We start from the raw sequence: 16,179 nt of genomic DNA, 5'->3' as shown, positions 1-16,179 counted from the left end.
CTCAGTTTATAAACGATGGTGCCTCAGAGCATCAGTATGTGTTGGCAGTCATTAGAAGTGGCTGTTGATGCAGTTGTGATGGGATGATTAATGGAAGTGAAGGTCTGGTAGTATAAGTTTGAGCTAAAGGGATTGTTGGCTGTTAGCAGCGAAGGAAGGAGGAAACTGTTGTTTGGCAGTGACGAGAAGCTGAGCTATGAACAAAGTTAGAGACAGGGAAAGAAAATGCATAGCTGACCGAGTTTGAAACTCAGAAGAAATTAGTTCTCACGGTAACCAGACTGTCCGCGGAAGTATTTGGGGAGTTTTGAAACACAGAGAGAAGAACGCCGACCAATCGAGAGAGATGGGTAGAGTTATCAAAGCTCAGCGTAAGGGAGCTGGATCTATATTCAGATCCCATACTCATCATCGTAAGGGAGCTGCCAAATTCAGGAGCTTGGATTTTGGTGAAAGGAATGGTTACTTGAAAGGTGTAGTTACTTAAATCATTCATGATCTAGGAAGTGGTGCACCATTAGATAGAGTTACCTTCCGTCATCCATTCAGGTATAAGCATCAGAAGGAGTTGTTCGTTGCGGCTTAGGGTATGTACACTGGTCAGTTTTTGTACTGCGGGAAGAAAGTTGGTTTGATGGTTGGTAATGTTTTGCCATTGAGATCAATTCCTGAAGGAGTTGTTGTTTGCAACGTTGAGCATAAAGTGGGCGATAGAGAATCAAGCTTCCTTCTGGTGCTAAGAATATTGTACCGAGTGGTTGTCGTGCTATGATTGGCCAAGTTGCTGGTGGAGGTAGGACTGAGAAGCCCCCACTCAAAGCTGGAAATGCATACCACAAGTTCAAAGTGAAGAGGAACAGCTGTCCAAAAGTTCGCGGTGTGGCTATGAATCCAGTTGAGCATCCCCACGGCGGAGGTAACCATCAACATATTGGACACCCCAGTACCTGGAATCTTACATCCTGGCGTGGCATCATCTTGGGTGGAGTATATGATGCCTCCTAACTATTAAGACGGACATGCTGCGGGACGAGCATATCCTTACCCAGATCCTACTACAGAATTGTTTTTTTTCATATGAAGATTGAATCATGTTGAAGAGCACATTATATGTTAATGCTTAGAAATATCATGCTATCCTGAGACGCCGCCAATCTCGTGTCAAAGATTAGTCAGCAAACAAATTGTTCAAGTCCAGGAAGGTAAATAACTTTCCTACAAAGATGAGGTGATAGATGTGGAACTGGAACACTAGATTTTGCGAATCGAAGTGCGTGCTCTACAAACAAAAGCATCCGTGACGGTACTAGTGAGTATTGTGCAGCAATCATCTCCTTCAAATAATTATGAAAAGGTACAGTGGAACTCGTTTCAGGTACCAACCCACATCTTGAGATATATCTTTGATTAGGTAAATCTCTTCTTGGAGTAGAAATTGATACTCAGGGTTAGTTATCATTCCTAATACAAGTCTTGTATGAGATTTGCATTGAAAACTATATTGGTAGTATACCTTTATAATGAGAATGTAGAATAAGAACATTCTAAAATATACTGGGAATTTCATCTAAAAGAGAAGAGGGTTGGTTTATCATGTTGGTTTACTATCCTAGTTTCCATTTTAAACTTACTGGAAATACTAAAATGTGGGGGGACATTTGGCCGTAGTCATACTTGGACGAATTTAAGGCATTTTGGCCAGTTGAGTTGATTGTGCATCTGTAGGCTAGTGAACCTTGTTTTCCCCAAAAGGAACACTTGACTTAGGTAATGATACATAAGTAGATGTGGAGAAAGTATTCTTAATGGTTGTGGGACAAACTACAAGTTTTGGAAATATGAAATGTATCTGATATAACCATATTATACATACATGTATAAACCTAGATACTTATCGTACCACATGTCTCTATTATGATATTTTGGGATGTGATGAAATCTTGTGATGTGACAAACATATAACTGTTTTACATCTACTAATAAATCGTTGTTGTTTAAGATTTGACAGGAAACTATTATGCGGTTGAAGTGGTCTAAAGGATCAGTAGGTAACCAAAATAAATTTTGAGGATATAGTTTCTGTCTAACGCGTTTAGTATGTGCTGTAAAACAGATTTGCATCCGCGTTCAACCTGGGAAATCACAGGGATGCTCTGACTAAAGGATCAGAGATTGGAATGCATGAGGTACATATGTAATTTCACATATGTGATATATATTTCACTAACATTAATCTTGAGGAAGATGTAATTAAAGAATGTACTACTGAATAGTACATGTATTTTTTATATGCTTTACAACCACCTATGAAATATGTGATATTTACGACTTGACTGAAAGACCAATTGGTTGATTTGATCTAAAGGATCGAAGGGAACCATAATATATTCTGAAGGAAATGGTCTTTGTCAAACTCGATGCATTTAATGTGTGTTGTAAATGTGCAGTATATCATGTGTATACAAATACCCTTGTACCTCAAGAGAATTACTGGGTTAATCTGATCAGAGACTTGCAATACGACTTGCAATACTTGAGATACATATTAAATTGTGTATGTGATACATATTATACTGACCTTAAGAGATGTTGTTGTTTCATTCTATGTAAAATTTTTAGCCTATGTGTATATCCTCTTAAGGAGTGTCTGTCTAAGGAAGTCCTTAAAACAGACAAGATGAACTTGTATATTGAAGAAATCAAAGTTCGTGTGCTTTAATTCAAGCATAAGAGGAAGATGAATGATTACTAAGATGCTTCTTAGAAGATATTCCTCTGTGACCGAAGCCTGTGGCCATCATTGCAGAAACTCAATTGACTATGTGAGTCTAAATTAAATGAGCAAAGACAAAGTCTAGACATACTCGGAGAAGGCTAATTCGGTAAGATAACTATACTATTTAATGAAGTAATTTTAGTTGACTCGTGAAGTCAAAAAGAGGTCTCAGTAGACATGTAAAGTCAAAAGAGAACCTCACAGACTTAGGGAAGTCAACAGAAAAATTAGTGGTCCTTTGACGAAAGGATTTTCTAAAGAGATAGTTCGTAATTATACATCGAGGGGGAAGTGGGACTTAAGGCTCATATAAAATAAACTTGCCATAAAGGATACTCAACCTTGCTGTCTGGAGATCCCAAGATCAAGGTTTCGAATGAGACAACTAATTTATGGCGGGTAAAGGTAAACACTATCAGAGAATTATATTCTTTGTCCCTTCCCTATGGTGTAGATGTGATAGTGTGACTGCATGTGAAGGATGACTTTTAATAAGTTTTAATGAGTTCCATAGTTTCAATTTAAGATTGAAGTGGGGTGTAGCAGTGAACACTCTTAATGGAACTCACCTATCTGAATGAGGAAGTGGGTCGCTTTCTATGAGAATGTGAGCTGATTCTCTAGAGCATTCTGAGAAACAAGACGTCCACGGCCAAAATGAACACAACGGCGGAGCTTGGTAGCAACCTTGGAGATATCATGTGTGGTTGTTATCGCGAGTTACACCAAATGTTAGACAGTTGAAGACCTAATGGACACTGGCTAATAAGTAGTTCAGGTAACCTCTCACTAAGCAAAGGTTCAAGACCTTATGGACACCTATGCCTATTCGTGATATTTCTTGTTTTCCGTGTTTTATCGTATTTTTATTCATGTGGGGGATTGTTGGAAAAAATACAGTTTTATGTGAATAAAAATTACTAATAAAAAGTTTTTTCCAAAAATAAAAACACCTTCCAAATTTATCTCTTAGTTTTTTACGGGATAAGTTTACCATATATTTTTTGGATTTGGGTTAGGGTTTTATACATGAAGAACCTCTTTTTGATGCTGATATATATAGAAAAAACCTCTCTTATATATCCCCTGGGGTTGAGTACTTCTTCTTCGTTTTTCGATGTTTGATACGAGGGTTTTAAGTGCTAACGATTCGTGAGTTTTCCGCTGCCAAGTTCTAGAAGAACAAGTTTGAATGTGCTATTCAAGCTTGTTAAGATTGTTGTATCTTAGAGGCAGATGTACCCGTAGGGCTATAGCATCATATTTTTCAGAGTGTAGCCGGGCATTCTTGTCTTAAGGACAATATGTTGAACATGCGCCTCAATCTACCATTACCGTTTTCTTGTTTCCATGGTGTTTAGCAGGATGTTCAAGACATTAATAGTTGACTAAGGAGAACACACAAAAAATCAGATAAGTGCCTCTTATATTATTTAGTTGATTGATTAATTTTTAATTGTTATTCGCCGACAATCTTAAGACAAGAAATCTTTTCAATAACAATTAAAATAACAGAATTGGTTTAATAACTAGGGCAGTGAAGTTGGGTGTTGTTCACGGAATATTGGTCGGTTTATCACCTTATTGTTGTTTGACCGTGATGAATTCATGATTGATTAGTTTGTGCATGGTTTGTAGATTATATATGTGTATCAGCAAGACATGGAATCGAGCTAGAGTTGAAACTTTATTATTATGTAAAAGATTGAGTTTATATGCAGTACATAATTGATTATGAATTAGTATTCAGTATACTGGACAAAAGATTAATTCAAAACCAATATTGATATCTCCAAGCATGTGATGTAATCCTTGTCAGACTCATAAAACATGATATCATGAGATAAAGTAAAAGCTAAAATCTTTGTCACATAGTTGTTTGGTACCTGGCTTATGAGAAACTGTATATAGTCATACCAATTTGAAAGTTGAAACCATAAATTTAATTTGTGTTGGTTGAATGGTGCGTCATAAGTCCAGTTCTGATCAGTCTCATGATCTTAAATCAGGTGTTCAACTTTTGGTCAGCAGAAAGCTACCACGTATGGTACCTTCACAACTTAATACCAGTGAGTAAAGATGACATCAACAAGCTATCATCCTGTCCATTACCTACACGAGGGTTCTGACTTTATACACATGCTAAAGAGATGACATATGAAGATGATTTAGGGATTGATGAATGAACTATTATCATCAAGTAACGCTAGCTAACTTCGCTACATATAGTGTGCTAGAATTTAAAAGAATTCAAAATATTGATTTCGATAAGATATGCTAATCTTAATGATAATGAAGGGTCGGGATCGTTGAACAAAAAGGTTTGACATGTAATGTTAGTATCATCGGAAAAATATGCCAGATTCCGAAATGTTTAACTCAAATATAAGTTCTACTGTTTTGAGTTTGAATATCTTGAAAACAACTTCGACCTGATTGTGAAACAAGTTTGAATTTCAGAGTATGCCATAACATAATCAATCTCTTAATAGACACATTAAAGCGCTGTTACTCAGTTGGTCCATAAGTGTTGTTTCATTTAGAAATATCAAGTTTGAGGATTTTGTATTCGATCAGGCGAGCTTATTTAGAGAGCACTACTTATGTTGTAAGCTCTCAATGATCGTTTTTTTGACTTAGCAAAAAAAATATCAATGATCGTTTAGTATAGAATTGAAAAATAACAACACTAGCTTGTTAAAGCACCAAAAAGAGAATAAATACACAAATGAAATTGAGATGCCATCCACTTATCTTGGACTTTGTTAGTAATAGCAAAGGCACCCAGGCTGTTAGCAGTGGAGTTAGCCCCGGCTTGGGAACGAAGTTGAGAACCACTTGAGATATACTTCTGCACTTTGCCTTAATGTCGTTGATAATCTTGCATACCCTTCATGGGGATGAACTAGTCGTATCTAGGTGAATATTCACTATCATTTGGCAGTTACCTTCGATGATGATATTCGTGAGACCCAACCATAGAGCAACCACAGTTGCAAGAAGGAAGCCAGCAGCTTCGACAACCACTGGAAAGGATGAATTTCATAGTTTGGTGCTAGCACCACAATAGGTCCCATTACTAACTCTAGTAAACGCTTCACAAGCATACGGTGCCCATTTCTTATAGCTGCATCTACATTGGTTTTAATGCACTAAGGAGGCGGAGGTAACCAACTTGGAATTGGAGAATGCGGCTCTGCAGTCTGGATATTGGAGTTGGGTTCAGTATCAATCTCACTCTGCAAGTTAGAAATTTATAAAAAATTAAACCAAAAAAAGACCATCTTGAGGATTCCTTGGAAATTTAGCTGTTTACCTTCAAAAACCTAAGAATTTGTATATTTCCATATGCCCCATCACATGGTTGCACCCAAAGAGAAAGTGTATCCATTTTCTTGATATTTGAACCATTGCTCCACCGGATTTAAAATAGAGTCTGTCTTGGCCTCTTAGACTACGAGAAGAGGAAAAACAGACTGCTTGGGATAAACACTTTCAGAAACCTGTTTACACATTCTGCAATCTACGGATACTTCATCTACATACCTGTCAATTCTATGCATTTCCCCAAGTCCATTACGAGTAGCTATCTAGAGAAACATTTTTGTTTTAGGGGCAACACTCTTCTTGGACCAAAAAGTCTTCCATGGAAAGATGGATTCGCTAAATCCTGAATATTCTCCATGTTGATCCATTAACACTTTCTAGAAAGTTAACACTTCCTGAATCTCCAAATTAATTTATCATTAGCTTCACCGTTAAAATTAAAATTCTATGAAATTTTAATCCGTTTATTTTTTTGATCGGTAATTGCATTTTCTTATTATTTATTTATTTTCTATCGGTAAAAGAATTTGGTTCCCATGATTTTCGAACTCTTTAGTGCTGGAGAGTTTCGAACTCATATCTCTTATGTCGTCGCTTAGGAAAATTAATTAATCTGTTATCCGAGACAACTTAGAACAGCACAACACGCAAGCACTTTGAATTTGTGGAAGTAAATTGAAACACGGATACATAAATATACGGTATATCTAGTAAGCTACATCAAATTAATTAAGAGGAGAAACACAATAGCATGCACACACAGCGGATACAAAGGTCTATATATGTAACATTAAAATACATGAAACCCAGTACAAGCAGTCGAAAGGATTTATTTTATTTTTTATAAGAAGAGAAGATGTATTAAGAAAAAAGGAAGTACAATGAAGATCTACCAGCAGTCGAAAGGATTTATCCCCGGCAAATTACGCAGCAACAGGGGTCCATGGTCACACCATATGCGCATTCACGCACATCTATTGTTCGGCATGGAGCGAAGCACTGAGCGCATTTATTACCTACTTTCAGAACCTCCTCGAGCATCATCCCTATCGGTATACAATTAGTTAATTATTGCAATTCATAAAAGTATAAGATTTTAAAAAGTATAGTACATCGGAAAGTAGACTCACTGCTAGAAGAAGAGGTTGGCATGGCAATTAACACAAATAAGAAGAAGCAGACGAACATGCTCATCTTGCCCATTATCGATGAATATATGCATAAATGTGTGATTATGATCGATTAGTGAAAACTAAGTTCTCTATATATAATAACTCCAGTTACTCCACAAACTTAAAATATTGATATTTTGACAACAAATACTAATATTAACGATAATTAAGAGTCGGGATAGTTGAACAACAGTTGCTTGACAAACAACGTAAGTTTTACCGGAATAATTGTAGGAATCGTACAGTATATCCTCTTGGAATAATAGTACTAGCTTACATCAATCCCGTTAAGAAATAAAAATTCTACTGTTTTGGGTTTGAATATCTCTGAAACAACTTTGACCATAATGTGAAAACACACATACACGTCAAAGTATGACATAATATGAACAATCGCTGGCACTGTCTGCCTTATCTAATTGATTTGTAACATTTGATTCGAATCATTTGATGGTCCAGCTTTCATTAACTTTCACTAAACAATCGCTGGCATGGCTGAACCGCTGATCTTGTTAAGGTGCTTCTCATCGAAAATGATGCTTTTTGCAATATTTTGAGGGGGTCTCTTATGACTAAACCCAAACTACAAGCTATAGGACAATTTCCGGACAATTTACTCGTCTAGGATTCTATATTCGCCAGGGAAAACAAAAATATATATCACAAAATTAGCTAAAAAGACCAAAATCAACAATTCATGGGTGAAACGGACATGCAAAATTTGATACTGTTTAAATGGACGAAACTGTAAAAAATGCCAGAATGTGAACAGTTTCATTCTACCAATTTTAAAATGTTTTTTCTTATTTTTAATTTGTATCAGGATGCATCCAGTTTCATCCTCCTTTTTTGAGTTTAAGTCAAGATGAATCCAGTTTCATTTTTCCTATCTTTTTTTGTCAATTTCACCCATACTAATTTTTATTCGTCCATTTGAACCATGTTTTAAAAATATTTGGAGAAATGAGCCATTTTCCGAATATATATTGAGTGCAACATACGGCTTTGGTTGATAAAATCAAATTTCCCAACTAATACGTCCACCTCAATAAACCTACAAAAATACCATGCGAAATCACATTGTTGGTCATATTTTGTATTTGAAACTGTAAGAAAAAGACGATCCACTGTAGAGGTATAAAATTGGTCATGTCAACAAGAACATAATCCGTCCTAGTTAGCATGCTAAAACTTGAGACACATCCAGTGCATCCAAGCACCAGTGGAAAATGGGTTTTTAACCATTTCTTGGGCTTTGAAGATATGAATTCCTTAGGCCAGCATAATTACGGGTGTTGTGAGAAAGTGTGGTTTTGTTAATAAAAAGTTAAACTGGTTGCATTCGCAGTCGTTACTTTAGTGGTATCTTTATAAATATCATGATATTAAATAGAGTATATCAGCTAATAATCATTTGGATCTTCTCCACAACTTCAGCACTCAATCAGGTTAAGTAATAAACTTTGATAAGTCTTCCATACATTTCAATAAGAAAACTAATCCTGAATTGGTTGATTCAATCACTCAGCTAATGGGAGTCAAGCCTATGAGTTCTAAAGTAAAATACCTTGGTTCTCCATTGCTACTGGGTCATTCAAAGCAAGAGGCTTTCAAAGCTATTGAAGACAATTTCATGAGTAGATACTCCACTGGTCATGTACTTCTCTTACTCAAGCTGGCAGGTCTACCATGATCAAACATGTTCTAAAACAGTACCAATTTATCAACTGGGTACTTTCAAATTACCTACACAGCTCATCAACAAGTAACCACTATACAAAGAAGATTTTTCTGGGGACATAGTTCTAATACTGGCTCGAATCCAATAGCTTTGCACAAAGTTTTTATCCCTAAAGAATTAGGTGGTGTAGCCTTTATAGATCTTGAGAAGCTAAATTTGGCTCTTCTTACAAAGATGGCATGAAGATTGTGCAATGAAAATGATGCTCTCTGGACTAACATCATGGGAGCAAATACTTTAAAAATGGTGATATTCTACACCAAGATTTGAAGGTTGGAAATGACTCATATACTTGGAATGGAATTGTCAAGGGCATTCAGGTGGTAAAACAAAATTACTTCATGGAAGTTAATAATGGTAAGAAAACCAAAATTTGGTTAGATAGATGGATTCCAGGCATGATTTCTCCTCATGTCCCTATCAATGATTTCTTCAGATTTTATCAGAATGTTGAAGAGTTTATACTTCCTGAAACTGATATATGGAATGCTGATTTGCTATACAAACTCTTTGACAAAAATACTGTCAGAAAATTATGAGTATTTTTCTTGATACTTCAAAAGAAGATACAATGTTTTGGATGCCAGCAAAATATGGTAAGTTTTCTGTGAAAAGTACATAAAAGAAACTTACAATGACTACTTCAGTTGTTCAGGTTAATGGCAGAGTTATTCAAAACAATATCTGGAGATCACTGTGGAAAACAAGTATTGCATACAAAATTAAACTGTTTGCCTGAAAATACATCAGAGATCTGCATAATACCAGATATAAATTGTCCATCTATGATGAGCACGTTGCTCCTCATTGTGCTATCCGTGGAGGGAGTGCAGAAACCATAGAACATCTAATCTTTGAATGTGATCATGCCAAGAAAATATGGAGGCTTTCAAATGTAGATATTAAAGCAGTTCATAGTGTTCATTGTATTGTGTAAGAATGGGTATAAAACTGGTTCTTAGATCACATCATATATAAAGATAAATCAAAGATCTATACTTTGATAGTTACAACTTGGGTTATTTGGAAGGACAGGTGTGTTGCAGTTTTTCAGGGAGTATCTCTCAACCATGTTAGCTCCAAGCATAAAATAATTTATCATCTGCATTCTCACTTACATGAACCTTTAACTAACAACATTAATCTGATTTCAGTTTAACCTCTCAATAGAAACCACCACTACATGATATTCTTAAGTTTAATGTTGATGCCTCATTCTGCTTTGGAAGAAGATAACGTTCCTTGGTTTGCTAGGCAAAGATGGATGGAATTTAAAGGTTTATATGGTTCAATTCGTTTTGAACATTCCTTTAGAGAGGCAAATTTTGCAGCTGATACCATGGCAAAGCGTGGTTGTTTATTAGAGTATGGGGTTGGTATTCATTTTGAAGGTCGCCCAGTTTTCTTAAGTTCAATTGAATTCCCAAATGTAATTTATTATCGTTTTAAATAGGTTTTAGGAGTTTTTGGGATCACATTGATCTCTTTTCTCCTATATCTATCTTGTAAATATCTTTTTTATCAATGCAATTTCTTGACTTAGCAAAAAAAAAAAGTTGATGCCTCCTTCTGTCATAATACTAAAACACTTGGAACTGGTGTTGTTTTGCGAATAGGAGATGTAATTTTGAAAGTGGTAAGTAAAGTATTGTTCACTCGGATTTGATGAGATTCGGGTTTAAGATTTAAAAACAAAATAAAGAAATTATACACAAAGATTGTCACAATATCGAGAGGTACTGAGACTCAGGATTCCACCACTCATTCATTCATGCGATTCAAATATTTATTTTAAACAATTATAGCTCAAATAATAATAAATATTGACTCTAATTATTTGCTAAGGTAGAATTTAGAATATTGACTGTAAATCACAAGCATGACGCATCAAAAGTACTTAGACTAAGCATGCGACATCAAACAAAATCACGATCAATTAAGAAAATCATAAATCGATTAATAATAGTGCAAATAGTCATAAAGAAATTAAATACAATTACCACATGTGTGAAGAATGGCTTCGTCCACCGTCCCAGTGTTGGGGTTTAGCTCATGATGTCGAACACTCGCCCAAAATAATAATCTATAGCTCAAAAAGGTGTTTTATTGAAGAAATATTGGAAAAGGAATAAAACAGCGAAACTGCAACACTTATAAATGTTGCAGAGGGACTTTTACGAAGATTACAGTTAAATAAGATTGCGAGTTTGCGACTGTCTTCTGTGTCGTAATACTACGATGCTTTTATAATTGTCCTTAGGAGCTCAATGTTCTTCAACAGAAGCTTCTTCTTCACCAACAGACAACTTCTCTGCAACTTCTCTTCTTCGCACCGGAGCTCCACCAGAACCTCCTAAGACTCCCCAACTCTCGACACTATCTCTAGGACTTCATCCAGGCCTATTTATACACCTCAGGGATACAAAACTTCCCGAATATATCTTCTTTTCTTCCCTGCAAGTCATGGATATTTCTCCTTTTTAATCTCGCGCGTCTCTCTGTTTTAACCCAACTTCTCTCGGAAAAGTGAAACCAAATCTTCAGAATATCTTCTCCAATTCTTTGCGCACGCAAATGCCAATAATAGCACAATAACTTCTCTCTTTCCGCTCTTTCCCTGTTTAACCAAGATGTAACGATATATTCCTTTTTAATCGCAACCAACTACCTTACCAACCATCTTTCACCGAATCAGATTGGTACTAATCCAAACCGTAGAAAAACTCGCATACAATCTTTCCAAATTGTAGCCAGACCCGAGAAAGTTTCCACCTCCCCTGTTTCACGTAAACCCAATGATACAGCCCAATTCGATTGGTTCAAACGCTTGTACCAGGCCTGTTTTGCTAAATCAAGTCCATATTAACAATGTTTGTTGATTGAATCTCTCTAAAAAGTATCAAAATACAAATCCAAAATCTGTTTATACCCTGTGACATTTTCCCGCTAATTTCAAAAATTCAAACGTATGCAATAATCCCTTAAACCCCTAGGTGGCCCTAGTGGCCGAGTTATAGTCTCGGGAGGGCTTACAAGAGATATACTCACAAAACCTTTATACTCCAGACCATAGCTATCTACGCAAAACCTTGGAAGGCACTAAAGAATCTCTTTGGTTGACATACTTATTGACTACAGGAGAAAGTACCCTGATGCGAAATTCTAATTGTTGTACACGAGTTTACACTCAAACATACTATTCATATATAAGTGATTGAGCTCTACTCAGATAGTTTCTGGACATCATAACCGTAATCAACAATCACATGGATAAATTAGGAAGATGGATATAGACAAAAACATAGATGGTTTTGATGTTAACTAAGGTGAATGGTGTTTCCCATATCTGTCTGAAGGCCACTGCCAAAACGAACCTATCCTATTGGACTGAGATACCGATTTGACTAATACCAACACTACTAGAATATACAAGGGAACCAGTGGTCGATAATCCTAAATCTAGGTCAACTCGGCTGGCATATAAAAGGGTACCAGTGGTCGACTTTATTGAATTTATTTTGGTTATACTGATGGTCTGGTCTCATTTTTTTTATTTTTTTTTTGGTAACTCAATCACTCTATTTCACCCTAGCAGTGGTAACAACTTGATTCGTGTGCCCATCCAAATCACTTAGAAACATATTTAAAATAAAAAAATAAAAATAGAAGTTAAAAGGATTCATAGAAATATGGAAAACTACCATGTTTTTTGTAAATTCTAACACCTGAGATCTGTGCTTTTATGAATAGACTCTTTAGATGTTTCCATCTAATCAGATTGGTTCCTCAACTCCTACAACCAATATGTTTCCATCCACTTAGATTAGTTAGTGCCATCCTTAATAAACATAAATTTCTAGGCTCTGAAGTTTATTTATAATGCAACTAAAATGTTTCTCCCATACCCCCAAACTTAAATATAACATTGTCCTCGATGTTCTAAAGATAAAATGAAAAACATGAACAAGGAGAAATTGTTACCATTTGAAGCAATAGAGTTAAGGAAAGATATTACTGTATCGCATGAATATTGGGTTACCTCCCAAGAAGTCCTAAGTTTAACGTCTTCATCTAGACTAAGAAAGGATTAGTCACCTCATAAAATCATAAAGTAATAGCCGAAATATTTGTGGGTCATCAAAACCAAATAAAGGTAGCACCAATAAAAGGACTCTACAATATGCCAAGAAAATTAACAAATAAAGCACACACTTGTCTAGTTTCCTGTTTAAGACAACTACACCTAGCTATGGTTCAGGTTCTATAACTGGGTCTAGATAAAATATTTTCATGGGTTGCGTTTCCTCATAAGTTAGATCCGAATGTTCAGGTCCTAGAGTCGGGAAAAACACAACTAAAAACTTAGAAGCACATAATAATAACTTGAATAATTGAGGATCCTCTAAGTCAATCAGGTTTCACCTACACAGCTGACCACAATAAGAGTGGTGGTCTTCCTTAAACAAATGTGTCGATTCTAATCTCTTAAAGTACTTAGGTTTAGTCTCGAAACTAAATAATTGACACATCTGAAGCTTATATGTTCCCACAATAGGTTGAAAAATATTTGGTGGGAAAACAAAATCAATCTGGGTATCATAGCCTGAGTAAACCACATCAACCAGAGGATGGGTTTCTAACAACTGAACATCCTTATGGACTTCACTAGGCTCAGAAAAACGTTTATGAAGATAATCTTGTAAAATGGTTGAGGCATGTAAATAAAGTCCCAAGTGAGGTATCTTTCCAAAAGTTAAATCACATGGAGAATGATAATTACCCCCAAACTTAGAGTTTTCAGTGTCTCTTGATAGACTAGTCACAATCTCCATAATTTCTAGGTCATCAGATTCCTGAAATTGGTTAGTTGATTCTTCTAAGCTAAAATCGTGTGGTGCATCCTCACTCATAGTTTAAATCTCTTTGAATCTATATTCTTTGTCCAATACTAATGTTTATAAATCGCTAGATTCAAAAACAATATTCTCAGAATAAAATCGCTCTTCTAAACCATTATTGGCTTCGTAATCAAAAGGGAATACTACATCGTCTAAAATGGTGGTATCTCTAGTCAAATCCTCGTCCTTTTGAATAAGTGAATAATTATTAAAATTATCTGGATCTGAACTAAAAATAATATTATCATTGTAAAGCTCAATCGGAGTGACAAATTCCTGATCACTACGCGTATATGTGTCTGATTCTTTATACACACTATCCTCATCATAATCATCATAACATGAAAATGGTCGAACCTCATCTAAAAAAGTAATGTTACCATTTTTAACCTCTTCATCTTGATTATAAAAATTATCATTATTTCCACGGGTGATATAAGAAAGAATGTATTGACAATCAAGAGTAATTCAAGCAGCTCTTTCTTCCGTCTCTAATTTAAGCCTACGTATTGACCCAGCAAACTCACGTGTTGACTCATCTAATTTTCTGAGGTTATCTAGAGGAGAGGAATTAAAACAAACTCGCTCGTATAACCGGTAGGCATGTGGATAGTAATTGGACTCACCATGGTATGATCCATAACCTTGAAAAGATTGGCGTTCCCAACCACTATTTACACTATTGTCAAAATTGTAACGTCCATTTTGAAAATCAGTTGGATACTCATTGTATTGATTATTGTAATACCAGTTCGACATTCTATTGCAGGGGTGTTAGTTGTCACACAAAATAAAACCCACTGACAGGAGATTCGTGGGTGGATATAGTCTTACCTCCCTTACCAGACGGGCGATGAACCTTTGAAGTCGACTCAGGCCACCGACTCCTATGTCAGTGTACGAACCCGAGGGGGCGAGACAGTATCATAATTGTCTTCCTTCCCTGCAAACAGTTTATATTTATTCTTAACCCTTCCTTAGGGTTTAAAAATAATAATGTCCAAAGTCCAAAAATTTAAATGTCCAAAAATATAAAGAAAAATTACAAAAAAATAAAACCTTATTTACAGTTTCTAAAAATAAAATAAATAAAATCTAAATATATACAAAATCTTTTTCACTCCTTTCGGACTCCTCTTTTCTTTCCTTCTTTCGCGATGATTTCCTTTTATAGCGATTTTTCTTTCCTTGTTGCTCCTCTCCAAATCTGAAAAAAAATAGAAAAATACCAAAGGCGTAAAAGAGAACAAAAAAAAAATCTAAATAATAATAGAAATCTAAAACCTAAAACCTAATATAAATCCGCTTCGGCGGCGCCAAAAATTGATGTAATTTTGAAAGTGGTAAGTAAAGTATCGTTCACTCGGATTTGATGAGATTCGGGTTTAATATTTAAAAACAAAATAAAGAAATTATACACAAAGATTCTCACAATATCGAGAGGTACTGAGACTCAGGATTCCACCACTAATTCATTTATGCGATTCAAATATTTATTTCAAACAATTATAGCTCAACTAATAATAAATATTGACTCTAATTATTTGCTAAGGTAGATTTTTAGAAGATTGACTATAGATCACAAGCATGACGCATCAAAAGTACTTAGACTAAGCATGCGACATAAAAAAAAATCACAATCAATTAAGAAAAATCATAAATCATTTAATGATAGTGCAATTAGTCATAAAGAAATTAAATAAAATTACCACATGTGCGTAGAATAGCTTCCTCCATTGTTCCAGTGTTGGGGTTTAGCTCATGATGTCGAACACTCGCTCAAAATAATAATCCATAACTCAAAAAGGTGTTTTATTGAAGAAATATTGGAAAATGAATAAAACAGCGAAACTGCAACACTTAAAAGTTGCAGATCGACTGTTACGAAGATTACAGTGAAATAAGACTGCTCTTTTGCGACTGTGTTCTTTGTTGTAACACTGCGATGCTTTTATACGACTGTCCTTAGCATCACAATGTTTTTCAATAGCAGCTTCTTCTTCACCAGCAGAGAACTTCTTTGCAACATGTCTTCTTCGCACCGGAGCTCCACCAGAACCTCCTAAGACTCCCAAACTCTTGACACCCTCTCTGGGACTTCATCCAAGCCTATTTATACACCTCAGGGATACAAAACTTCCCGAATATATCTTCTTTTCTTCCCTGCAAGTCACAGATATTTCTCCTTTTTAATCTCGTGCGTCTCCCTGTTTTAATCCAACTTCTGTCGGAAAAGTGAAACCAAATCTTCAGAATATCTTCTCC

The 16,179-nt window shown here is 35.6% G+C and overlaps 1 long non-coding RNA gene and 1 pseudogene across 1 annotated transcript; one reads left to right on the top strand and one right to left on the bottom strand.

Moving 5' to 3' along the window:
• Positions 1 to 346: 346 nt before the first annotated feature.
• Positions 347 to 1,005, top strand: LOC113360247 (annotated as a pseudogene).
• Positions 1,006 to 6,774: 5,769 nt separating this feature from the next.
• On the bottom strand, positions 6,775 to 7,375 carry LOC113361795. The gene is made up of 2 exons (XR_003365329.1): positions 7,234 to 7,375; positions 6,775 to 7,149 (listed from the first exon to the last, which is right to left on the bottom strand). It is a non-coding gene; the product is annotated as an uncharacterized LOC113361795 (long non-coding RNA).
• Positions 7,376 to 16,179: the final 8,804 nt, after the last annotated feature.

This window comes from Papaver somniferum, chromosome 3 (genome assembly GCF_003573695.1).
Source record: "Papaver somniferum cultivar HN1 chromosome 3, ASM357369v1, whole genome shotgun sequence".
NCBI classification, from domain to species: Eukaryota; Viridiplantae; Streptophyta; class Magnoliopsida; order Ranunculales; family Papaveraceae; genus Papaver; species Papaver somniferum.
This window is presented reverse-complemented; position numbering and strand designations above follow the sequence as displayed.